Source organism: Pygocentrus nattereri, chromosome 4 (genome assembly GCF_015220715.1).
Source record: "Pygocentrus nattereri isolate fPygNat1 chromosome 4, fPygNat1.pri, whole genome shotgun sequence".
In the NCBI taxonomy this organism is placed as follows: Eukaryota; Metazoa; Chordata; class Actinopteri; order Characiformes; family Serrasalmidae; genus Pygocentrus; species Pygocentrus nattereri.
The window spans coordinates 49238959-49265388 of record NC_051214.1 but is presented as its reverse complement, the minus strand read 5'-3'; positions in this window follow the sequence as shown (position 1 = coordinate 49265388).

Below are 26430 nucleotides of genomic sequence, written 5' to 3'. Positions count from 1 at the left end.
GTTATTTATTATTATATTATATATATATATATATATATATATATATATATATATATATATATATATATAGTATATATTTCACCTTTATTATAGGATTAAAACAGTATATTTAAACTATTCAGAACCTCCGAATCAGTGTACATTGTGAGCTAGTGTTGCTGACAGGTGAGCATCGTGTACAAACCGAGAAATTAAACCTACAGCAGCACCTAAAACTTCATCGCTTATTTGTTTTATTATGTTTGCCGTTGTTATTAAGTAAACCTCAGATTTATTTATATTTATCTATTGATTTTGTTTCATTCGTGGTTTGATGTTCGTCGTTTTTTTCTCTCAGTTGTAATTTTTGTGCGCTGCCTTCTTGTTCGGGGCTCATTTGGGAAAGAGATTTTTAATTAAAAGTTAATTAAATGTTAAAAGAATTACAAGTCAAATGAACACAAATAACACAGCTGTTCTGTCACCACTCGATTCCCCTCAGTTTCCTCTCAGCTGCATGTTCCCATCCCTTCCAATAACTGTTTCACGAAATTGTCTGGATCTGATTAGATCTAGGATCCGGTGTTGTCTGAACTAATCTCAGGTTAACTCAGTTTTGATGGTTAGCAATTTGATTAAACAATCAAATCAAACAGCGTTCAGTAACTTGAGATAAGTGAGCACCCCTGCTCTGATCTCTTTATATGGACATATAATATCACAAGGCAGGTGGACTGCATTGTATAAATGGACGCTGCTGTATTTGTGTTGGCTTTTTAAAGTTTTAAGTAATATTTTTAAGCTGAGAACTGGCGGAAGGTAAGAGACCCTACAGAACTGTGTGGAAAACGAGTGCCAGTGCTCTGCTTTTTAATAGTAAAAGTGAATTAAGTAATAAAATATAAAGGATAATACGCTCAGCGATATTGTTGATGAACTTTAAGCCTTTAACGCAGTCACATAACAGTGCTATTAAATGCTGTTGCCTAAAAACGTGAACTAACAGCAGAAAATTCATTTTAAAAATAATGATCACTAGAAGGGCAGAGGAACCTCTTTGCTTCCCTGCTTAAATGTTCAAATTAAAATGTAAACGAGGCCCAGAGAAACGAGGAATATGATAGTGTCATGAGAAGATCTGGCCTGAGAGCTGATACACTGGCTGTCAAAGGTTTTGGGGACACCTTGTTCGATGAGCTCTTTCAAACGAGGTTTGATTCCATTTCATGTTTCATGAAACGATGAAACGATGTTTCATTCCAGAGAAACTGAGTCAGAATTCTTCACAGCAGTGACGATAGGAACCGGACGTCCACCTCCAAAAGCTCCCTCATAGAAAGGTATTACAAGAAATGGTTATAAAGGCACCGCCTGATGCCTGTTTGGTAGCTTTTCGTCTAAAACATATTTAATCAATTTGTTTTCATGCATTCATGGTGGAGGGTACATGCAGGGTGTTGTGAGACAAAACGGCCCCCAAAGGAAACTTATTCCTTCAGATTTTCAACTATTTTCCCATCATCAACATTCCATATAAAACTCAGAAGACGCGTGTAGGTTCACTGCTGGTTTTGGATAGTAAATAAAATGTATAATGTAATAAAGCGTCTATAGTTGTGTTGCAGTTGACCCCTGGTTCCTATCACCGTCACTGTAAGGAGATCTAACAAGGTAAGTTTCTCTGCAAATGAGCCATTTCATATGAAACCACTCTGAATGTCGTAGTTTATGTATTAACCATTTAATTAAGTAGAAATTCATAGTTTTAGTTTTGAGAAAATTTTGGCTTTAAAATCCATTCATGGTGGAGGGACACATGCAGGGTGCTGTTGTAACGGGGAGCGAGGTTGCGGACTCACATGCAGAGACAAGCGACTTTTATTGTGGGCAAATCCAAAATCAGGATCAAGACAGTCCAGGTTCACGTAACCAACACGGATAGATTCGGGTACAGACATGACGAGACACACACCAAACAAATCCTAAACATCAAACACCAAACCTCCAAACAGTTCAAACAACAAAGAACAGCGACAACTAGAGGCAAACGCAGGGCTTAAATAATCACAGGGTAAATGAGGAACAGGCAGGAACACAGGTGGAAACAAGGAGTCACTAAACAAGGGGGCTGGACTAAAAAACCAAAACAAAGAACAGGCGGGCTAAACCAACACACAACACGAACACATGGACAGGACTGGGAGGGGCCAATCGTGACAGCTGTGAAGAAAAATAGTCCCCAAAGAAAACCTAATTTTTTAGATTTATCACTCAGTTTATATAGATTTATATTCCATATAAATCTCAGAGGACATGTGTGGGTTTACTGGTGGGTTTGGACAGTAAATGAAGTGTCTATATCTGTGTTGTAGTCATGGCGATGCCTGGTTCCCATCACCACCACTGTAAAGACGTCTGAACCATTTCACACCAAACCCTCTGAACCACTGTTTACATCTCAAACAGTCAATTATCCAGATTTTTTTTTTTGCAGAACTCATCATTTTTGGTGCTTTGCCTCATGTTTACAGATATCAGTGTATAATACACTGTCAGAAACCACAGAATAAAGTGTTTTAGAGATTACAGAACAACTCCACACACTTTGGGATGATTTAGGCATGATGCTAATCGATAGGGTATCGATAGGCTCATCGTCTGATGAGCGCTAGTTGGGGGGGGGGTGGGGGGGGGGGGGTGGGGGTCAGACTTTTTGTTTGCCAATTGCTTCAAGCCTTTCTTCAGCTGAGACCAGTGCGGTAAAACCGGGGTCTGTTAACATTTTGTTGGGAAACCCTGGTGCAGATGCAATATACTCACTCTGGAGTGTCCCTAACAAGCTCAACACTTCATACTGCAGATTTGAAACCCAAAGCCCTCGACCTCTAAAGAGCTTAACGCCCCGACTCCCAGCTCTGCTGTAAAACCATGGCCTCCTCCTCACTGAGCTTCGGGCCGTTCAATACACAAAACAGCTAAAGAGAGGCTGGACCTGACCCGGCCCCTCCGCCCACACGAGAGCACCTCCGGCCCTGGTGCACATTTCCGATCAACGCTGGGCTCAGTGCACTGTCCCTGACTGCCTCAAGTGCTCCGTTATTGTCCCTGTTCCAAAAAAAAGGCAGAAAATAAGCACAACAGACCTGCTGCGTTCACCTCAGTGTCAGAGTTCCCGCAGAGTCCGCTTTAATCCTCCGTCTAGACTCTCGGTTTCATCAGAATTTTGTCACTCAGTCAAAGGAAGCTCCAGCCGTGAAACATGTGAACATTTCCTATGAATCCTGATCTCATAACGCTTTAAACATGCAGTAATAAATCACCGTATGCATATATAACAGAGGACGGCAGGACACGACCAAACACATTTGGGTTTTTGTTGAATAATTATAATAATTTCATAATAATTTTGTCATACCAGTTGCATTTTGACATACGCAACATAAACATCTCTGCTACAAACGAACACCTGAACTTTGCTTCCAGCTCTGACCATTCATGTACAATTCCACCCAAAATGAGGGGAAGCACAGTGTTCAGTTTAGGTAGGTTCAGTTTAACAGCTGCTAGAAGAGTCTGATCAATCAGCGCAAAGTTCATTCAGTGTCATTCTAATGTTGTAGGAAAGACAGACAGATCAACTGATAAAGTTACACACATCAGATTAGATCTGAACACTGAGATCAGACTGTGTGTTGGACAGTGGCAGGTTTATTGTTTGTCCAGTGAAGGACAGCAAATGAAAACATCACACATCAGTAAAATATGGAACATTGGTTCTGAATAACTACAGCTTTACCAGCTGTGATTCTACACCGATCAGGCATAACATTCTGACCACTTTCACTGTCCACTTTATCAGCTCCACTTACTGTATAGCTGCACTCTGTAGTTCTACAGTTACAGACTGTAGTCCATCTGTTTCTCTGATACTCTGTTACCCTGTTCTTCAGTGGTCAGGACCCCCATGGACCCTCACAGAGCAGTTAGTATTTGGGTGGTGGGTCATTCTCAGCACTGCAGTAACACTGACGTGGTGGTGGTGTGTTAGTGTGTGTTGCGCTGGTCTGAGTGGATCAGACACAGCAGTGCTGCTGGAGTTTTTAAACACCTCAGTGTCACTGCTGGACTGAGAATAGGCCCCACACACACACACACACACACACACACACACATTTTCTAAGCCGCTTCTCCCTCAGGGTCGCAAGTGGGGTGCTGGAGCCTATCCCAGCGGTCATCAGGCGGAAGACAGGATACACCCTGGACAGGCCGCCAGTCCATCGCAGTGAGAATAGTCCACCAACCAAAAACATCCAACCAACAGCGTCCTGACCAGATGGACTACAGTCTGTAATTGTAGAACTACAAAGTGCCCGTCTGCTCGAGCTGTCCGGGGCTCAGTCAGGAGCCACTAACCATTTTCTTTACTAAAGAATCCTTGAAGCACCATCTTTTTCAAGAGTACATCACATACAGGTATTCACATGTAAAGTGTGATGAACACAGCAGCACTGAAAGGCCCTGCCCACATTCACTCACCTGTTTGCTCTGCAATCACAGCAAGACATGCTAAATATTAATTGCAGCATCACCAGACTTTCATGACTGAATGGAAACTAACCAGGTGGCAGATTTTATTTGTGCTTTTTATGCCTGAATGTCTCAGTTTCCATTAACGGGAAGGTGGCTTCATGCTAGGGTTGCCCTAGCCACGTCTGCCCACCCTTTGGCCACGCTTCTGGGCACAAGTGGAACTCAGCTGTGAGTTTAGCACAATCATCTCAGACAAGGCTGCCACCCAGGACTTCACCAGTTCTGGAAAAGGACCATCAGAGCAGACACAAGCGGGCTCCTGAAAAGTGTCTTTCCCATTGCCTCTGACAAGCAAGCAGTCCTATAGAGACACCCTCTGTCCTTCTCCTCCCCACTCCAGCACTGTTCACAATCGACCAGCTTCAGGTCCTTCAAAATCCAGCGTTGAGAGTTCCCACCAGGAGACAAATACAGGAGCACATCACCCCCTTCCTTTAATCAGATCTCAGTTTAACTGGTCGTCAGTGGAGTGAGGCAAGCACTGGGTGAATGTGATCCTCACAAGAAGACAAGCATCTGCAGTGGGGGTGTTGAAAGGGCTGCAGTTTTATGGCTACACTGTTAATATATAAAATATTAAGGTACTATAAAGGAAATAAAGGTTCTATCCAGGTAAAATTTTCGTTCATCAAGATACCAACAATGTAAATGTTCGGAATGAACCTGCTGGCCTGTGTAAAAGCTGCACTGTGGGTTTTACGCTGAACCTTCAACACCCACGGATGGTTCTATCAATAAAGTGAAGGTTTGGCTGCTGGCACACTCTGCAGGAGATGTTCCAGCGAACACATAATTCAGGCCCCAGGATGGAGTAACTCATACCTTCCCCTGAGTGAAATATAGCTTCCATATGACTAAGCACAAACTGACATGTGGTACAGAAAAGTTCAGCTTTCATTGGGCTGTTTCAATCACTGTTAGGCCTCCGCTGGCAGAGCGCTGAGATCACTGCCTTAGACTAATGAACACTAAAAACAGGGCTTCATTGTCAGCCTGAAGAGTCATATTAACATTTTACTTTAAAAAGGACAGAAGAACGTAGAGAAAAAAAGAATAGGAGGGGAGGAGGGGGAGAAGGACAAGACGAAGTAGAGCAGAATTAGCAGATAAAGAAGAGGATGAGGAGGGGAGGAGAAAGAAGAAGAAAATGAGGATGAAGGGCAGAATGAGACGAAAAAGATGATCAGATTGAAAAGAAGAGGAGAAGAAGTGTAAATGGAAAAGAAAAAGACAGGATAAGAAGACAAGAGGTAGACAAAAAAGAGAAGGCGCAAAGTGAAAATGTGAAGAAAAAAGATGATGAGAATAAGAAGAACATGATGAGGAGGAGAAGAAGAAGAAGAAGGAGAATAAAATAAGGAGGAAGGGCAGAATAAGAAGAAAAACAGGAGTAAGATGAGAAGAGGAGCAGATGCACAAGAGGAAGAGAAGACAAAAAAGAAGAAGAGAAAAGGAGCAAAGTGAAAAAATAAAGATGATGATGATGAGAAGAAGAAGAAGAAGGAGAAGAACAAGAGAGATAAGAGAAGGAGCAGTGTGAAAAATGATGAAGAGGACGAGAACAACAAGAAGAAGAGGACAAGATGAAGAGGATAGAGACAAGGAGACAATAAAGACAAGAAGAAGATGATGATGATGCTGATGATGATCATGATCACGATGAGAAGGAGCAGAATGAGTAGATAAAGAAGAAGAAAAGAAGGAGGAAGAGGAGGAGAAGAACGAGAAGAAGAAGAGGAAAAGATGAAGAGATAGAGACAATGAGACAATGAAGACAAGAAAAGGAAGAGAAAAAAGGAGGAAAAAGCAGGAAAGAAGAAAAAGAAGAAGTTCATGATGATGATGATGATGATGATGAGAAAGAAGAAGAAAAAAGAATTAGAGGACAAGATGAAGAAAATAAGATGATAAAGAAGACGAAGGGGAGAGAAGAGGGCAGCTCTGTTCATTGCCTGCTTAGTAAAAGTTCTTCTGATCTGGGTTGTAACTCAAGACTCTGAACAACTGAAAGCTTATTCCTTTCCATATCATCGTAGGCATGCAATAATAATAATAATAATAATAATAATAGTAATAATAATAATAGTAATAATAGTAATAATAGTAAGCCGTACTGTAAGGCCACATTGTAAGGTTGCGTGTCCAGTTAACAAATCAAAATAGGTGAAACAGTCCAATCAGTGCTGCGTCCCCCCACCAAACTTCTGGTTTGTAGTCCACGAGCTCTGTCTTTCCTTAACGAGCTCCTGACTTGGCTCTGATTGGCGCCAGCCTGGTCCGCAGGTGACCTCCAGGTGGGATTTGTGGACCAGAGCACAGCAGAGCCGGTTTGCCAATTCGTGATTGGGGCTTAAAGTCAAACCACTCCTGCTTATATTGATGTTCTTCTGGCTCAAGTAGACACTCTGGTCAAATTACTCCTTAACCTTTTGACATGACGATGTAAATGAGAAGAGTCTGGATTTATGGCGCACCGCGCTTTCCCTCCGAATGCATCCGGAGTGGAGATGGGAATGATTTACAACAGCTGTCAGACATTGCTAAGTCACACTGAATACAAGCAGCCAGAGAGAGAGAGAGGATAGTCCACCAGGAGCCTCCAGCAGAGTCCAGCTTCATGCACGCACTGTCCTCTACAGGCCTGCCTTCAAACCGCTCATATTCCACGTTTTCCTGTGTTTTATATTTTTCTTCCCCTGAAGGACGCTTAAAACGTGCACCAAAAACAGCCATGATTCATTTTTACATTCGGTTTGTTTTCGCAGCCTCCTTTACTCCTTAAAAAAGTAGGTCCCATAGTAAGTCCTAGGGATCAATAGGTCTTAACTGCTGTAGGCTGAATGGGCGGAGCTAAAGTGCTGAGAAGGTGGAGCTAAACTGCTGTAGACTGAATGATTAAAGCCATATTGCTGTAGGCAGAAAGGGCGGGATTAAACTATTGTAGGCTGAATGGGTGGGGCTAAACTGCCATAGGCTGAATGGGTGGGGCTAAACTGCTGTAGAATGAATGATTAAAGCCATATTGCTGTAGGCAGAAAGGGTGGGATTAAACTATTGTAGGCTGAATGGGTGGGGCTAAACTGCCATAGGCTGAATTGGTGGGGCTAAACTGCCATAGGCTGAAATGGTGGGGCTAAACTGCTGTAGGCTGAATGGGTGGGGCTAAACTGCTGTAGGCTGAATGGGTGGGGCTAAGATGCTGTAGGCTGAATGGGTGGAGCTAAACTGCTGTAGACTGAATGGGCAGAGCTAAGATGCTGTAGGCTGAATGGACAGACGGGCGGAGTTAAAGTGATGTTGGCTGAATGGGCAGAGCTAAGATGCTGAAGGGGTGGGGCTAAACTGCTGTAGATTGCATTTAAGTGATACTTTTTTATTCCCACAAACGGGGAAATTCCACCTCCGCATTTAACCCGTCCGTGAAGTGAAACACCACATACACACTAGTGAATACACACACACTAGGGGTCAGTGAGCACACTTGCCTGGAGCAGTGGGCAGCCCAATCCACGGTGCCCGGGGAGCAGTTGGGGGGTTGGGCTAAACTACTGTAAACTGATGGTTAGGCTAACAGCTGAATGGGTGGAGCTAAACAGCTGTAGGTTAAATGGGTGGGACTAAATTACTGTAGGCTAAATTGGTGGGATTAACCTGCTGTAGTCCTAATGAGAGGGAGTTGTGACAACCACGATTTTTTTTTCTTTTAAAAGCTGTCTTCCATATAACAACTATCCATTCATCCATCCATCCATCCATCACCTTCCGCTTCTCCAGGGTTCGGGTCGCAGGGGCAGCATCCTAAGCGATGAGGCCCAGACCTCCCTTTCCCCAGCCACTTCCACTAGCTCTCCAAGGGGGATTCCGAGGCGCTCCCAGGCCAGCTGGGCAATATAGTCACGCCAGCGTGTCCTGGGTCTTCCCCGGGGTCTCCTCCCAGGTGGACTTGCCTGTGACACCTCCCGAGGTGTCCAGGAGGCATCCTAACCAGATGCCTGAACCACCTCAGCTGGCTCCTCTCGACGTGAAGAAGCAGCGGATGACCGAACTTCTCACCCTATCTCTAAGGGAGAGTCCAGACACCCTGTGGAGGAAACTCATTTCAGCCGCTTGTATTCGCGATCTTATTCTTTCAGTCATTACCCAAAGCTCATGACCATAGGTGAGGGTGGGAACGTAGATCGACCGGTAAATCGAGAGCCTTGCCTTATGGCTCAGCTCTTTCTTTACCACAACAGACCGGTAAAGAGCCCGCATCACTGCTGACCCAGCACCAATCTGCCTGTCAATCTCCCGCTCCCTTGTACCATCACTCGTGAACAAGACCCCGAGATACTTAAACTCCTCCACTTGAGGCAAGAGCCTATCCCCGACCCAGAGAGGGCTCTCCGCCCTTTTCCGCCTGAGAACCATGGTCCCGGTAGGACTCCTTCTTCAGCTTGACGGCATCTCTCACCTGGGGTGTCCACCACTGGGTTTGAGGATTACCGCCCCGACAGGCACCAACTACCTTACAGCCACAGCTACAGTCAGCCGCTTCAACAACGGAGGAGCGGAACATGGCCCATTCTGAGTCAATGTCCCCCACCTCCCCCGATATCTGGTCAAAGTTCTGATGGAGGTGTGAGTTGAAGATCAATCTGACAGGTTCTTCTGCCAGATGTTCCCAGCAAATCCTCACTATACGTTTGGGTTTGCCTGGTCTGACCAGCATCTTCCCCCTCCACCTAATCCAACTCACCACCAGGTGGTGATCAGTTGACAGCTCAGCTCCTCTCTTTACCCGAGTGTCCAAAACACATGGCCGCAAGTCCGATGACACGACTACAAAGTCAATCATTGAACTGCGGCCTAGGGTGTCCTGGTGCCATGTGCACTTATGGACATCCTTGTGTTCAAACATGGTGTTCGTGATGGACAAACTGTGGTTTGCACAGAAGTCCAAAAACTGAACACCACTCGGGTTCAGATCAAAGAGGCCATTCCTCCCAATCACACCCCTCCAGGTCTCACTGTCGTTGCCCACGTGAGCATTAAAGTTCCCCAGTAGGACAATAGAGTCTCCAGGAGGAGCACTTTCAAGCACCCTTCCCAAGGACTCTAGGAAGGCTGGGTACTCTGAACTGCTGTTTGGTGCATAAGCACAGACAGCAGTCAGGACCCGTTCCCCAACCCGAAGGCGTAGGGAAGCTACCCTCTCGTCCACCGGAGAAAACCCCAACATACAGGCGCCAAGTCAAGGGGCTATGAGAAAGCCCACACCTGCCCGCCGCCTCTCACCATGGGCAACTCCAGAAAAGAATACAGTCCAGCCCCTCTCAAGGAGATTGGACCCAGAGCCCAAGCTGTGTGTTGAGGTGAGCCCGACTATATCTAGCCGGTATCTCTCAACCTCGCGCACCAACTCAGGCTCCTTCCCCGCCAGTGAGGTAACGTTCCAAGGCCCATGCCTTCAGACACTGTCCGATCCACAAAGCACTGAACCCCTACTGCTGCCCCTCCTAATGGTGGTGGGTCGATGGGAGGGGGGGACTCATGTAACTCCCTGGGGGGGGGGGGGGTTCCGGCCAGGCACCATGAGTAAAGGCACGGCCACCAGACGCTCGCTGGCGAGCCCCTCCCCCAGGCCTGGCTCCAGGGTGGGGCCCCGGTAACCCTGTTCCGGGCAGGGTACACAAGTCCTGCTTTTGTGACTTCATAGGGGTTATTATGGATCACACTTTGTCTGACCTGTCACCTAGGACCAGTTTGCCATGGGAGACCCTACCAGGAGCTTTTGCTCCAGACAACATAGCTCCTAGGATCATTCAAGCACGCAAACCCCTCGACCACGTTAAGGTGGTGCTCCATGGAGAGGATATAAGAACTATGAATGATCCATTTTGAAACCTATTTACATAAAACTTATTTTAAATATTAATAATAATAATAATAATAGTAATAATATAGGCCCTTTAAAATGATTGCAGACCTTATATTTTACTGCTAACATCGCTCTTGAATATGATTATGGCTCAAATACATAGAATAATAATTTTGAGGCAGATTTTCAGGTCAAAATCTGTGATCGCCACTTAAGGTAAAAATCTCAGGGCTTGTATGCTGGCAGCGCTGTGGTTTTGAAATTATCTGATGCGCAGCACAGAAATAGTTTCAGCTTGTTTGTTTTACTTTGACCGAGCAGCACCAAAGGCTGCGGTTGCCATGTATTTCCCGAATGACAAATAACAGAAAGGCACATGTCGATAATAAGCAGAGAGTTGACTCAGATTTTAAACACATACTTGTAGGTATGAGTGTCGGTAACCAATCTGTTTTTAAAAGCAGAGCGGCTCCTTTCAGGAGGTTGCATGTTTGTGATTACTGGCAGAACTCGTGAGCTCCGTGGTTCTCTTTTTGGGGTCGCTGATAGCAACCACCCAGCTGATAGTGCCAGTGACTGTAATAAGTAAAAGCCTCCCTGTACTGGGCTGTTTTTGTAGCACCACAGTGAAGCTTGTGGGTCTACAGAGCTGGAGGCGGATTCTGTTTCAACAGAGTCTCACGTTCCTAAAGAGACAACTGAGCACTCCTCACTTTTTTGAAATAAGAGTTTAATGTAAACAGTATTAAAGATTTAATGTATACCATTCATCCACCAGTCCATATAGTCCATATGTAGAAACTAAGCTGTTCTGAATTGACCTTTTTTGTGAAGTCACAGAAAAACAACACATCTACATATTTCTGACTATTCAGCCTATGGCAGCCCATTAATAATGAAGTTATAAGGAATATTTCCTGGACTGACTGGTACATTGCAGGGCAGCCAATAAGAACAGGAACCTGTTTAATTCTAAGGGATTGGTCTTCTGAAAATTCAATGTGGCTTATTACTTGCTGACAGTCTGTTTGTGATAATTCTTTAAAATATTTTTACATATTGCTACTACTATTACTACTACTACTACTATTGCTTTGACTACTGATACTATTACTACTACTACTACTACTACTACTACTACTAATAATAATAATAATAATAATAATAATAATAATAATGACAATGATAGCAAAATACGTTAAATAACACTATTCCTACATAAAATTGAACTTAAAGTGCTATTAAAGTGCTTCTAAAATATTTATAATTATTTCACATCCTAATTTTGTCAGTAGTTAATCTCTCCTGTAAGGTCTTCAGTCCAGCTCCTGAAGTCCTAACCAATGAGAGAGCAGCTCAGCTGTATCTGCTTAGATATTACAGGGAAAACAATGCTGATTGGATAGTTTTCTGAAGGGAGATTAATCTTGTGTTTCTAACCTAAATTTAGCAATGAAATAAGAGTCACTGTGACGTTTTCACTAGACAGAATCTTTAAAACAAGCAGTGTTTACTGAATGTGCAGGCATAACATTTATAATATTTACTCAGGTAAGTGGTGTAAATGTGTTTGCAAGTCTGTGGCAACGGACACAGTTTCAAAGCACAAAGCATCTGCATCTAATTACTTGCTTCAGCTTATTTATTTATTTACTTATTTATTTATTTATGGTATTTGGCCTTGACTGCTGGGTGTAGGTGCTGGTCAATCACAGAATCTTTTTCTTTTTGTGCTGAAGGTGCTCACAGTGTCCTTTACCACATAAAGTCTTTGATTTTGCTGCCTTTAAAAATCTGATTTATATTGATTTGTGCAACTTTGAAAAAAATAAATCTCATATTTTGACTGTAGCAAAAAGCACAGTCAGGTCAGAAGTTCATATCAGGGAGTCCATTCAGACGCGGTGCTGAAAAAACATCACTTGGTGAGTGAAATCATCTTAAATCTTCAAAATGCATGTGATATTTCTCATTAGGAGACAAATTAGTCGTCTTATCTAGTGAAACTGAAGTGTTTTATTCTACTGCCATGAAATTCTGCTTGTTTTGAAAGCATTTTGTTGTGAAATAGGCAAACATATCTGCCAGTAGGATAAAAAAGTTTTGCTAGATAAAATAAGCTACAAAGTCTACAAATAGGCTGAATGATCTTATAACAGCCGTCTCATGTATTAGATATATTCACTTGATTTATCTCACAAAATCTAAGATATCACTGGGTCTCATTCACCAACTGCTTTGAAGGAGAAAAGTCTTCTTAAAATCCACTTATGCAGTTTTTATGAAGATTCTGACATTCACCAGTGTTTTCTGATTTGGGGTTTGTTCTTAAGTAACAGAATCTACACGCACTCAAGAGCCCATATAAGAACAAACTTAGGAAGATATTGGTGAATGAGGCCCATTGTTTGCAGTGTGCACATATTGAAATGTCTGATGTCTTTTTGGGATATTTATGCTCGAGGGCATGTTTTTTTTTCTGTTTGTGCCAACTATTCATCTTCTGAGTGAAGAACAAAGCAGTTCTGAAAGTCACTCTGAATAAGAGCTTCTACTAAATGCTGACAAATAAAGGAAAAATAAACCTGTTGTAGTATTTACAATCATTTCACCCAAAATAACTGCACAGCACTTTGCAGTTTGTACCATATCTATGCATTTGCTTGTGTCAAGAATGAATACTTTAAACAAGTCATTATCTGTTGATCTAAAAGATTCAGAAAAGGTCATAATAACTTGAGGTTGAGTTCAATAAAATTTCAATATACAATAATCTCCAAAAGAGACTAGATGCTCATCTGTATATGTGCAAAAGTATCCAGACAGTCCTTTAAATGAGTGAATTCATTTATGTTAAGACTTTGCGATTTGGAGACCTCTCTGGTTGAAATGTGTAACTGCATGCAATGTGCTGAAGAACACGGTGTAGCTTGGTTTGTGCTGTGGCCCCCTTCCCCAAGCAGATGAATCTGAGAATTGAAAGGGAATTTATTTAAATCTTGATGAAGGATACATCTACTCAGGATGTGAATAATCTACTATTGTCATTATATTTTTATCAGTATGATGTTGATTTTGAGATAATATGAGACCTAAACATTCTTCTTTTTGAGCTTGATGTTAATACGTAAAGATGTAAAAAAACCTCTCAAACCAACATCCCTGAATTTGACTATTTCAACTCACAGCAGAGCACGATGACCATATTTTAGGCTATTTTTATTGCAGTGACCCCAAGACTGACCATCCAACAGTAGTACCTGACCTCACTAATGCTCAATCAAATCCTCTCAGCAACATTCAAACATCTACACTCTTAATAATGAGATTTTTCAAGAGCTCTTCAGTAAAGAAAACGGTTCTATATAGAACCGTGAGAACTCAAATAACTCTTTGCATAATTAAATGTTTATTTGCATAGTGAAATAGTTCTTCAGGTTGATGGAGAATATGTTTCATATGGTTCTATATAGCACCAAAAAGGGTTCTGCTATTGTTGTGATGTCAAGCCTGTAACAATTGAAGAGCCCTTTTTGGTGTTATATAGAACCCTTTCAAAAAGGTTCTATATAAAATCATATAATACAGTCAGTCTGAAAACCATTTTAATGATGCAGATAATCCTTTATATGTGCAAAGGGATCTTTAAGTGTTCATGGTTCTACATAGAACTATTTTCTTTACTAAAGTACCCTTAATCTTTTTAAGTGTGTAGTGTCAAGCATTCCCAGGCTTCCCAGTGGAGAATCGCTGCTGCCGAGAAACTTGTGGGGATATATTTTATCCTGATTTAAGATGCCAAGATGTAATGTTTTGCAGTGATGGCCGTGAGGTCTCTGAGTCAGCAGTGACCGCTCCCTTCACTCCTACACTGAAAGGAAAAGGGAGAGTGAGTTGTTCCAGAGTTTGTCAGATCTGATAAGATGCAGTGGTTGCCGTGGGTGATGGGACAGATGAGGAACAGGCCCTGCACTGTCAGGATGACACATTCATACTGAAGCTGCTTCAGCAACACTTCAGTGGAACTCAAGGCTGAAGAGAATGTTTCAGCTCTCATTGGCTGAAGTGTAGATTCTGATACTATAATTTACGTTGTCATAATTTGTGCTTCATAATACTATTTGCTTTTCCCTACAGAACAATTGTCTTTACTAAAGAACCCTTGAAGAACCATCTTTATGTAACATGCACAATGTGGCTTGATGTTATCATGTTTAAATACTATGGAATTACGGGTTCTATGGAATACTAGACAAACTCTGGATTTTTAACTTTATGCTGGTAACAGTTTGAATGGCTGTTTTCTTCCTAAGCATGGCATCCAGGATTTCCATAGATAATCTGAAGGTTTGGCTCACCAGTCAAGTCAGTGCCATTTCCTAAGTAATATGTTTAGCATCAATGTTGTACTGAAGCCAGCAATGAGGGAGAACATTTTTTTAATTTTAATGATGAGTGAATTTTTAATGAAACAAGTTAACAGAATAAAAACACAAAGAAAACTCCCAAACAGTAACAGTAAGCGTGAATTAAGTAAAAAAAAGATGTATTCATGTATTCTAAATATATTCTGAAGACTTTACTGTTATGCGAATTGTAACTGAATACATTACTGAATAAATTTTAGGACAGGGTATTCAGTATTTAGCCATCTCTACTGTTTTTAAGTATTTTGCCCAACCCTCGATTTTCATCACAGGAACTTGCTGTTTTTTTAATGCCATGCTGCCGTTCAGTTGCGGTTTTCCTCCTTGCGCTTTATGCACAGAGATTCCTCTGGATTCTCTGGCTCTTTAGATGATCATTATACATAAATGTTGGTACAGTATAATAAAATAAGTTGAGGGCTACTTCTCTGATTATGACAGGTACATGTTTGTACATGCACTCATTGAATGACAGACAGTAACACAAGAAAAAGACAACAGACAATAAATAATAAACTAGAGACAAAGAAGAGGTCGTGTCCAGTAACCACGGTATGAATGCTAGTTTAAGTGTTGAGTCTAAGTATATCACTGCTTTTGGAACAAAACCTCGTATCTCCATTTCTGTCTTTTTTTTTAGTTCAGACCTAATTTGAAAATGGCCATTGCCCTTTATATAATGTGTAAATTTCATGATGAATGCAACAAAAGAACTGGCCCGAAATTGCTTGGGAAAAAAGTCTGGTTCCATTGGCTTACATTAAAAGTAAAGTATGTTTTTTCCTCACTTGTAAAGTTATAATTTTGGGGGTATAGTAGTCAGTCAGCAGTTCAGAATATCATTAAAGTGCAATTTGCATAAATTCAATTATGCACTGTGGAGGGTGAAAAAACTTAAAAGCATTGCATTCACTTGTTAAGGAACCTTAGTTTAAATTTCTGGATTATTCACTGATTCATTTTTTACTTACTTAAAAGGACTCTGCCTTTCCTGGATGCTCCTTTCATAACCAAGCATGATGACATCACCTGATTAAGCTATTTTTCCAAAGTTTTCACAATGGTCCTATTCTTAAACTTGCGGTTTGTTAATGTGGGTCTACGCTGAGCAGCGGTGAAAAGCTGAGGTCAGTGCATATGTGCATCTTTTAAGCATCTATGGCACAGCAGCTCATTCAGTGTCACAAATTAAGATTAAGTGACCCTTATTAGTCCCACAACAGGGAAATTTCACCTCCGCATTTAACCCATCCGTGAAGTGAACCACCACATACACACTAGTGAGCACACACACACTAAACAAATCAAATCAAATTTATTTGTAGTGCTTTTTACAACGGATGTTGTCACAAAGCAGCTTTACAGAATTTCGGAAAAGACAAAGTTTCAACAGGACTGTAAGAATGTACAGAAACCCCCCCGGTGGGCAAGCCAGGGGCAACAGTGGCAAGGAGAACCTCCCTCAGATCTGAGGAAGAAACCTTGGGAGGAACCAGGCTCACCAGGGGGGACCCGTCCTCCTCTGGTCAGACTACCTACAGAGTTATTATACTACTAATATTAATAGCAGTAATATTAGTAGTAGGAATAACTAGGAGTCTATGAGAACATCAGTGTAGGGTGGGCAGCTCATCCGAGGTAGGTGGTGGTATCTGGGGCGTGGGCAGCTGGTCTGAAGTGGGCAGCAGGAGGGCTCAGCAGTCAGTCGTCCTTCAGTGTCCAGCCGGACATGTGGGTGATTGTATACTCAGAAAGAAAGCAGGGAGAAGGAATTAGTTTTATTCTGCCTGTTTGTACATAAACAGGGAATGTGAACATTTCCAGAGTGTGGCTAACGACTCCGGCAGATCTGACTATGACAGCTTAACTAACAGGAGAGAACCAGAAGGACACACAGACACGGCAGCACTCTGAGACAGTCTGGCATCCCTCCGCTCCACCATCCACAAACCTGAGTGACCGCGTGCAGGACGACAGCACCAGCGTCTCAGTTTACTATAATTCCCTGTGTCCATGGACCCCTGGATCTGCTGCCTTTATCTAGGGGGAACATTAGCTACCAAAAGCTAAACTGAACAAGTGAGTTTTCAGCCTAGCTTTAAAGATTGAGACTGTGTCTGAGTCCCGAACAGTTTCTGGAAGGTCATTCCAGAGTTTGGGGACTTTATAGGAAAAAGCTCTTCCCCCAGCTGCAGCCTTATGAATTCTGGGGACTATTAATAAGCCAGCGCTCTGTGATCTGAGTGGTCGTGATGGCTCATAATGAGAAAAGAAACACTAGGGGGCAGTGAGCACACTTGCCCGGAGCAGTGGGCAGCCCAATCCGCAGCGCCCGGGGAGCAGTTGGGGGTTAGATGTCTTGCTCAAGGATACCTCAGTCATGTGCTGTCAGCTTTGGGGATCGAACCGGCGACCTTCCGGTCACGAGGCTGGATCCCTAACCTCCAGCCCACGACTGCCTCAATTCAATGCACTAAATCCATCACTCAGGTATCTGACTGTGGCACATCCTTCGGAGACGGTTGTTTACTTCTGTAAATTCATAAACATCCTCCAAACATCACTCAATGCCCTTCAGCATTGAGATAACAGTAGTATTTGTCTCCAAATCACAGCTAATTGTTGGCTGGTAGATGTATAGAAGCTCTCTAGTCATCCTCTGTCATTCAGTGCCACTTAATCAATTAGAGAGATGTTTAGCAAACTGCCCTCAGGCTCAGATTTCAGCTGACTGAAAAGTTCAACTAAAAATAAACTGTTTTTCAGTTTGTTGTATCTAAACAGGATCTCAATACTGAGTGGGGCATTTCTGCTAAGGCTGGGAATATACCAGACTGTTTTCCTCGCAGGAAAACATTTCACTGCAAAACATGAGATACTGGTAAGTACAAGCCTCCTAACTGTATGGATTATATCTAACATTCCTCATTGGGAGGTGGTTGTTGCTCTTAAATTAGCACAAAAAAACATTTTTCACCACCATATTTTTATTACATTCTTTAGCTGTGAACAACGTCTCAGAGTAGCGTTTAACCTGAATTTATAGAATTAGACAAAAAAAAATAACTGCAGTGCAAATACAAATAGAGTGAGTGAGTTGGGGGGTGTGTATGAGGATGAGTGAGTGAGTTGGGGTGTGTGTATGAGGATGAGCGAGTGAGTTGGGGGGTGTGTATGAGGATGAGCGAGTGAGTTGGGGGGTGTGTATGAGGATGAGTGAGTGAGTTGGGGTGTGTGTATGAGGATGAGCGAGTGAGTTGGGGGGTGTGTATGAGGATGAGCGAGTGAGTTGGGGGGGTGTGTATGAGGATGAGTGAGTGAGTTGGGGGGTGTGTATGAGGATGAGCGAGTGAGTTGGGGGGGTGTGTATGAGGATGAGCGAGTGAGTTGGGGGGTGTGTATGAGGATGAGTGAGTGAGTTGGGGGGGGTGTGTATGAGGATGAGCGAGTGAGTTGGGGGGGTGTGTATGAGGATGAGCGAGTGAGTTGGGGGGGTGTGTATGAGGATGAGTGAGTGAGTTGGGGGGTGAGTATGAGGATGAGTGAGTGAGTTGGGGGGGTGTGTATGAGGATGAGCGAGTGAGTTGGGGGGGTGTGTATGAGGATGAGTGAGTGAGTTGGGGGGGTGTGTATGAGGATGAGCGAGTGAGTTGGGGGGGTGTGTGTATGAGGACGAGCGAGTGAGTTGGGGGGGTGTGTATGAGGATGAGCGAGTGAGTTGGGGGGGGTGTATGAGGATGAGCGAGTGAGTTGGGGGGTGTGTATGAGGATGAGCGAGTGAGTTGAGGGGGGTATGAGGATGAGTGAGTGAGTTGGGGGGGTGTGTATGAGGATGAGCGAGTGAGTTGGGGGGGTGTGTATGAGGATGAGCGAGTGAGTTGGGGGGTGTGTATGAGGATGAGCGAGTGAGTTGGGGGGGTGTGTATGAGGATGAGTGAGTGAGTTGGGGGGGGGTGTGTATGAGGATGAGCGAGTGAGTTGGGGGGGGTGTGTATGAGGATGAGCGAGTGAGTTGGGGGGGGTGTGTATGAGGATGAGTGAGTGAGTTGGGGGGGGGTGTGTATGAGGATGAGCGAGTGAGTTGGGGGGGTGTGTATGAGGATGAGTGAGTGAGATGGGGGGTGTGTATGAGGATGAGCGAGTGAGTTGGGGGGTGTGTATGAGGATGAGCGAGTGAGTTGGGGGGGTGTGTATGAGGATGAGCAAGTGAGTTGGGGGGGTGTGTATGAGGATGAGCGAGTGAGTTGGGGGGTGTGTATGAGGATGAGCGAGTGAGTTGGGGGTGTGTGTATGAGGATGAGCGAGTGAGTTGGGGGGTGTGTATGAGGATGAGCGAGTGAGTTGGGGGGATGTGTATGAGGATGAGTGAGTGAGTTGGGGGGGTGTGTATGAGGATGAGTGAGTGAGTTGGGGGGGTGTGTATGAGGATGAGCGAGTGAGTTGGGGGGGTGTGTATGAGGATGAGCGAGTGAGTTGGGGGGTGTGTATGAGGATGAGCGAGTGAGTTGGGGGGGGTGTGTATGAGGATGAGCGAGTGAGTTGGGGGGGTGTGTATGAGGATGAGCGAGTGAGTTGGGGGGTGTGTATGAGGATGAGCGAGTGAGTTGGGGGGGTGTGTATGAGGATGAGCGAGTGAGTTGGGGGGTGTGTATGAGGATGAGCGAGTGAGTTGGGGGGTGTGTATGAGGATGAGCGAGTGAGTTGGGGGGGTGTGTATGAGGATGAGCGAGTGAGTTGGGGGGGTGTGTATGAGGATGAGCGAGTGAGTTTGGGGGTGTGTATGAGGATGAGCGAGTGAGTTGGGGGGGTGTGTATGAGGATGAGCGAGTGAGTTGGGGGGGTGTGTATGAGGATGAGCGAGTGAGTTGGGGGGGTGTGTATGAGGATGAGCGAGTGAGTTGGGGGGTGTGTATGAGGATGAGAGAGTGAGTTGGGGGGTGTGTATGAGGATGAGTGAGTGAGTTGGGGGGTGTGTATGAGGATGAGCGAGTGAGTTGGGGGGGTGTGTATGAGGATGAGCGAGTGAGTTGGGGGGGTGTGTATGAGGATGAGCGAGTGAGTTGGGGGGGTGTATGAGGATGAGCGAGTGAGTTGGGGGGTGTGTATGAGGATGAGCGAGTGAGTTGGGGGGTGTGTATGAGGATGAGCGAGTGAGTTGGGGGGTGTGTATGAGGATGAGCGAGTGAGTTGGGGGGTGTGTATGAGGATGAGCGAGTGAGTTGGGGGGTGTGTATGAGGATGAGCGAGTGAGTTGGGGGGGTGTATGAGGATGAGCGAGTGAGTTGGGGGGGTGTGTATGAGGATGAGCGAGTGAGTTGGGGGGGTGTGTATGAGGATGTGCGAGTGAGTTGGGGGGGTGTGTATGAGGATGAGCGAGTGGGTTGGGGGGGTGTGTATGAGGATGAGCGAGTGAGTTGGGGGGGTGTGTATGAGGATGAGCGAGTGAGTTGGGGGGGTGTGTATGAGGATGAGTGAGTGAGTTGGGGGGTGTGTATGAGGATGAGCGAGTGAGTTGGGGGGATGTGTATGAGGATGAGCGAGTGAGTTGGGGGGGTGTGTATGAGGATGAGCGAGTGAGTTGGGGGGCTGTGTATGAGGATGAGCGATTGAGTTGGGGGGTGTGTATGAGGATGAGCGAGTGAGTTGGGGGGGTGTATGAGGATGAGCGATTGAGTTGGGGGGTGTGTATGAGGATGAGCGAGTGAGTTGGGGGGGTGTGTATGAGGACGAGCGAGTGAGTTGGGGGGGTGTGTATGAGGACGAGCGAGTGAGTTGGGGGGGTGTGTATGAGGATGAGCGAGTGAGTTGGGGGGGTGTGTATGAGGATGAGCGAGTGAGTTGGGGGGGTGTGCATGAGGATGAGTGAGTCGAGGGGGGGGGTGTGTATGAGGATGAGCGAGTGAGTTGGGGGGGTGAGTATGAGGATGAGCGAGGGAGTTGGGGGGGGGTGTATGAGGATGAGCGAGTGAGTTGGGGGGGTGTGTATGAGGATGAGCGAGTGAGTTGGGGGGGTGTGTATGAGGATGAGTGAGTCGAGGGGGGGGGGTGTGTATGAGGATGAGCGAGTGAGTTGGGGGGGTGAGTATGAGGATGAGCGAGGGAGTTGGGGGGGTATGTATGAGGATGAGCGAGTGAGTTGGGGGGGGCTCATTATTGGTTAGCTCAAGTTTTGTATTTTCTTGTTCAAAATGTGGCTTGTCAGACAAACTTAATTTAAAAATCTGCTTTTTTAGACCAACAGAGCAGAGAAATCATGTTATCAACACAGAAGAGCAGATTTAAAAACAGAAATATCCATTGTTTTGTGTGAAGGGTTAATAATAATAAATAAATACATGTCCTCAAAGCAATATTTTTTAGATATACAATGTGGTAAATAAACACAGGATGCTCTTTCAATATACGATTAACAATCTCATAATGAAAAATATTAGATAAGTTTTATTGTTTGCATTAATTAAATGCTCTCACTTGGCCAGACATCAGACAGAGAATGATAGACATTAAGAAGCTAAATCTTATAAAGGAAATATTTAATTTTGCAGAATGTGCGTAATTACATGTTTGAGATGTAAACAGACTGATTCAGAGTGTTTTGCTGTGGAATGGCTCAGATGTCTTCACAGTGGTGGTGATGGGAACTAAGGGTTGCTATTTTATTTACTATTCAAAACCTCCAGTGTCTACACGTGTCTTCTGAGATTTATCTGGAATGTGCGAAATAGTGGGAAATCTGAAATAAAATATTTTCTTTGGGGACTATTTTGCCTCACAGCACCCTGCAGATTATGTGTCCCTCCACCATGAATAGATTTCAAAGCAAAAATCTTCTCAAAACTATCAAAACAATGTCAACAGGCAACGTATTCATAACCATTTCATCTAATAACTTTCTGCGAAGGAGCTTTTAGAGCTGGACGTCTGGTTCCTATCACCACCACTGTGAACAATTCTCATTAGTAAGTTTCTCTAGAATGAAGCATTTCACACCAATCCAGTCTGTTTACATCTGAATGACTTAATTTCCCTTTAACTGAAAAGTAAAAGTGAAAATCAAACACATGAATGGTTTCATCAGCTCAAGGTGTCCTCGGAAGTTCGGTGTGTCAGCTCTCAATACAGATTTTCACAATTTGGAGCAAAACATTTATTTAATCTGACATTCCTTTATGATTTCAGTGCCACGTTTTCCTGTTTCTCAATATTTTCTCTTTCCTGCTCGAGTGAAAATATACATATTTTCTTTTTAAAATGTTTAGGAAAGTAGAAAAACCATCAACATTTGGACTGAAGTATATAAATGAGAGTAAATGAAGGCGGTTACTGTCCACCTCTATGGCTGAAATCATTTCCACATCTGTAAGAAGAAAGACGGCGAGGACATCATGATGTTCATCCTCCAGAGAGTCAAGATGTGAATAATCTGAGCAGCTGTTTCTCATGTTAAATGTCCTGTTTGGGATGTACGCGTTTACTCCATCAGCGGGATGAGGAGGCAGGTAGCGAAGCGAGATTCAGCCGGATTTGTTTGCCGTTCCGGACTGCAATTTTAGAGTTTTAAGAGTTTTGTTTTGACGCAGGAAATAAACTGTTGACGTTGGTTTTCAGGCAGGAAAGTGTGCTCAGTTTGAAGGAATGTATTGAACGTTGCTCTGTATGATTGTTTGTATTAGCGCACAGACAGTATAAGCTCAGTCATAAACATCAGACGTTATTCATGTCAGAGGCAGGACAACTTCTTCATGACTGATTCGGGGGAAAGCAGGACAGACATTTAAGAGCTTGTAGTGCTGTTTTCAAATCATTCTGGGAAGAGTCTGCAACATTCAAAGCACTGTAGAAAAGATAAAATCTGTGTTTTTTCAAGCTCGCTGACAATAAACAAGTTTAACGAGTGTGAAAAAGTCTGTTTTTACTCATATTTGCTTTAGAATTGTCGGCTTTAGACAAGCACTGAAGTTGCATTGTATGATGAGCCGTGACTATTAGAGCCAGACTGTCAGACCAGGAAAACACACATTTATGAGGATGATTTCTGCGCATTTAAAGCTTGTAAAAGGCATTCCATGTGTTTTATCTGAGGCTCGTAACAGATATTATCATATATGCGACCTTGTATGTGTCAGTGTTACAGTGACCCTTTCAGTAAGTTGTTCCTAACAACTAACCGGAACACTGCTTAGATCACAGCTTGTATTTATAGTCAGTGAATCTTGAAACTACAGAAGGACTAAAGCGATGTTTTCACTCACACATTCTCATTCAAAGCGTGATTGGTTGATTCCTAATTATGTTGGCAGCTAATCTAACATGTAAGATCTTCTGTTCAGCTCCTGAAGTCCTAACCAATGGGAGAGCTCACATGACTGTAGCTACTTTGATACAACAGAAAAAAAAACAATCCTGCGAATGCATTAGGCAACCAAGGCCAATCACTGGCCTTGTACACTACTCACTGAGTCAGAAAGCAAAGAACAGTCCAGAAGGACCCACAGGAGAACAGGTCAACACATTCAGGCTACAGAAAGTAACTATCTGTATTCAAGAGATCTTCTGTTGTCAAGCTTGTAACAACAGCGCAACACTTTTTGGTGCTACATAGAACCATCGGTCTGCAGAACTAATTCACCATGCAGAGAACCATGTAAACATGCTCATGCTTATTCCCATTACTAAAGAACCACATGTCCACATGGTAGACGCGACTCTGGAACCGTGACGCGCACGTTTGCGTCGTAGTCGTGGCCGAGCGGTTAAGGCGATGGTCTCCCCGCGCAGGTTCGAATCCCGCCGACCACGAGAGGCTTTATATTAGACTCAGAACACTTTATGAACTTGATGTGTTTAAAACAGTTTCAAGAGGTGAAATAAAGGAGTTTATAACCTGATCCATAAAAATAACCCCAGATTATATTAATACCTTGCTATAAATCCAGCCATAGTAATAACCCCAGATTAAATTAATCGTGTGCTATAAAATGAACCATAAAAATATCTCCAGATTATATTAATCACTTGCTATAAAACTAGCCATAGTAATAACCCCAGATTAAATTAATCGTGTGCTATAAAATGAACCATAAAAATATCTCCAGATTATATAATCCCATGCTATAAAACAACCTTAGATATATCTCCAGATTACATTAATCCCATGCTATAAAACAAGACTTAGAAATAACCCCAGATTATACTAATCTTGTGCTATAAAATGAGCTGTAAAGTTAACCCCAGATTGTATTAATCCCATGCTATAAATGAGCCTAAAAAACATCTCCAGATTACGTCAGTCCTGTGATATTTAAAAAAGCCTTAAAATAACCCCAGATTATCTTAATCCCTTGATATAAATCTAGTCATAGTAATAGCCCCAGATTATATTGATTTTATGCTATAAACAAAGACATAGAATAACCCCAGAAATAAACAAACCACTAAAATAAACCACAGAAATAGCCTCAGGTTATTTTAAACCCAAATGATTAAACAAACTATAGAAATAACACCAAAATTATTTTTATCCCGCACTACAAAACAAGAACACTGTAGTAATCCCAGGTTTTATTAATCCTGCCTGCTATGAAACAAATTGTAGAAATAACCCCAGGCAATATTATTCTCCTGCTATAAAACAGATCAAAATGCATTTTAATGTGTTAACTGCTGTTTTTAGACTGATCACTTTGTAAAGAGCTTGTTGCCAAATTCAGGTGAGCTAGTTCAGAAAGTAGAACATGAGTGTTTTTGCTTTCAGGAGAAAATGTAAACTGTCATGACTTTACACTTGGTTGAGTAACTGTAGACATTGAGTCAGAAATAATCGTAGAGTCTAATCAGTGTTACTCTAATAAAATTTAAATCACACATCATGACTACATGCAAGACAGCTTATTTTCACCTTAGAAACATCGCTAAGGTCCGAGATACGCTCTCTCCTGCTGATAGTGAAAAACTTGTCCATGCATTCATCACATCAAGGATAGATTATTGCAACGCTGTTTTATCTGCTCTCCCAAAGAGCTCTATCTCTCACCTACAGCGAGTTCAGAATGCTGCTGCAAGGGTCTTGACCCGCAGAAGAAAGAGAGATCATATTACACCTGCACTCCACTCACTGCACTGGTTACCTGTCAGTTTTAGAATAGATTTTAAGGTTCTGGTGATGGTTTTTAAATGTCTTCATGGTCTTGCTCCTCTTTACCTCAGTGAAATGATGGTGAGATATGTTCCTGTCAGGTCTCTCAGGTCTTCAAACAGTAATCTACTGGTGATTCCTAAAACCCGGTTAAAGATTGGCGAGGGTGCTTTTAGCCACTACGGCCCAAAGCTTTGGAACTCTCTTCCTGAGGAGCTAAGAGGCATTACATCCCTGTACAGCTTCAAGAGTAATCTTAAAACCTTCCTGTTTAGATCTGCTTTTAGTTAAGAAAAATTTGTCTGTTCTATCTCTTTCATTTTATCTTTTTCAGTTTATTTCATTATTTTATTTTGTTTCCTTCTATCTTTATTTCTTTTAATGTGTTTTGCTTATCTTTGTTTTCTTTTTATTTATTCTGTAAAGCACTTTGAGTTGCATGTGTGTATGAAAGGTGCTATACAAATAAAGATTATTATTATTATTATTATTAACAGTCTATGTGACCAGAAGGTTGTCGGTTCGATCCCCAGGGCCGACAGCACATGACTGAGGTGTCCTTGAGCAAGACACCTAACCCCCAACTGCTCCCCGGGTGCCGTGGATAGGGCTGCCCACTGCTCCGGGCAAGTGTGCTCACTGCCCCCTAGTGTGGGTGTTTCACTGCACGGACGGGTTAAATGCGGAGGTCTAATTCCACAGCGTGCAGACACAGATGCAAATTCTATAATTCTATTCTATTATTTTAGATTAGACTCCAGCTGGATAGTTAGAGATAAATCTGCCTGTATGGCTCAATTCCTGACACATTTGAATCAGAATGTGAGAAGAGTCTGAAATTAATGATCAAATAAATCTGTGGAGGACACGGATTAATCCTGTACTGCTTCCCTAACCAGCGCTGGATGAAGACTGTGCAGCATCATGCTGATATTATGATTATGCCATCATTATAAGAGTTACATAATTGTGCTGTTTAAAATGAGGTCATTTATTTTGCTTAAACCACCACTGAAAATTCTACCTATTGGCTGTACCTCTAGTAGTAGTAATCCTAGTTATTACTATTATTAGTAGGAGCAGTGTGATAAAGAAAAGTTGCATATTGTGGCTGATAAAATTGAGACTTCCACCAGACAGGTGCACGTAAATCTTAAAATATGCCGCCCAATGCTTCAAGATTTATTCACTTGTTTGTTTCTTTTCATGTTTAAACTGGTTCAGTGCCAGAACTGAAAACTCATTTGGGACTGATCTGGGAATTCCTTTTGCTTGGAGTGACACTATAGCTTAACTATGTTTATTTTATTAAAACTAGTGATCGATCGTTCACTTGTGTCTCCACCAAAACAACCATAACACTACCTAAACTTTACCAAATGTATCAACAGTGACGGTTTTACCTCATTTTGAGCTCAAAAACACAGTCAGTACATGCT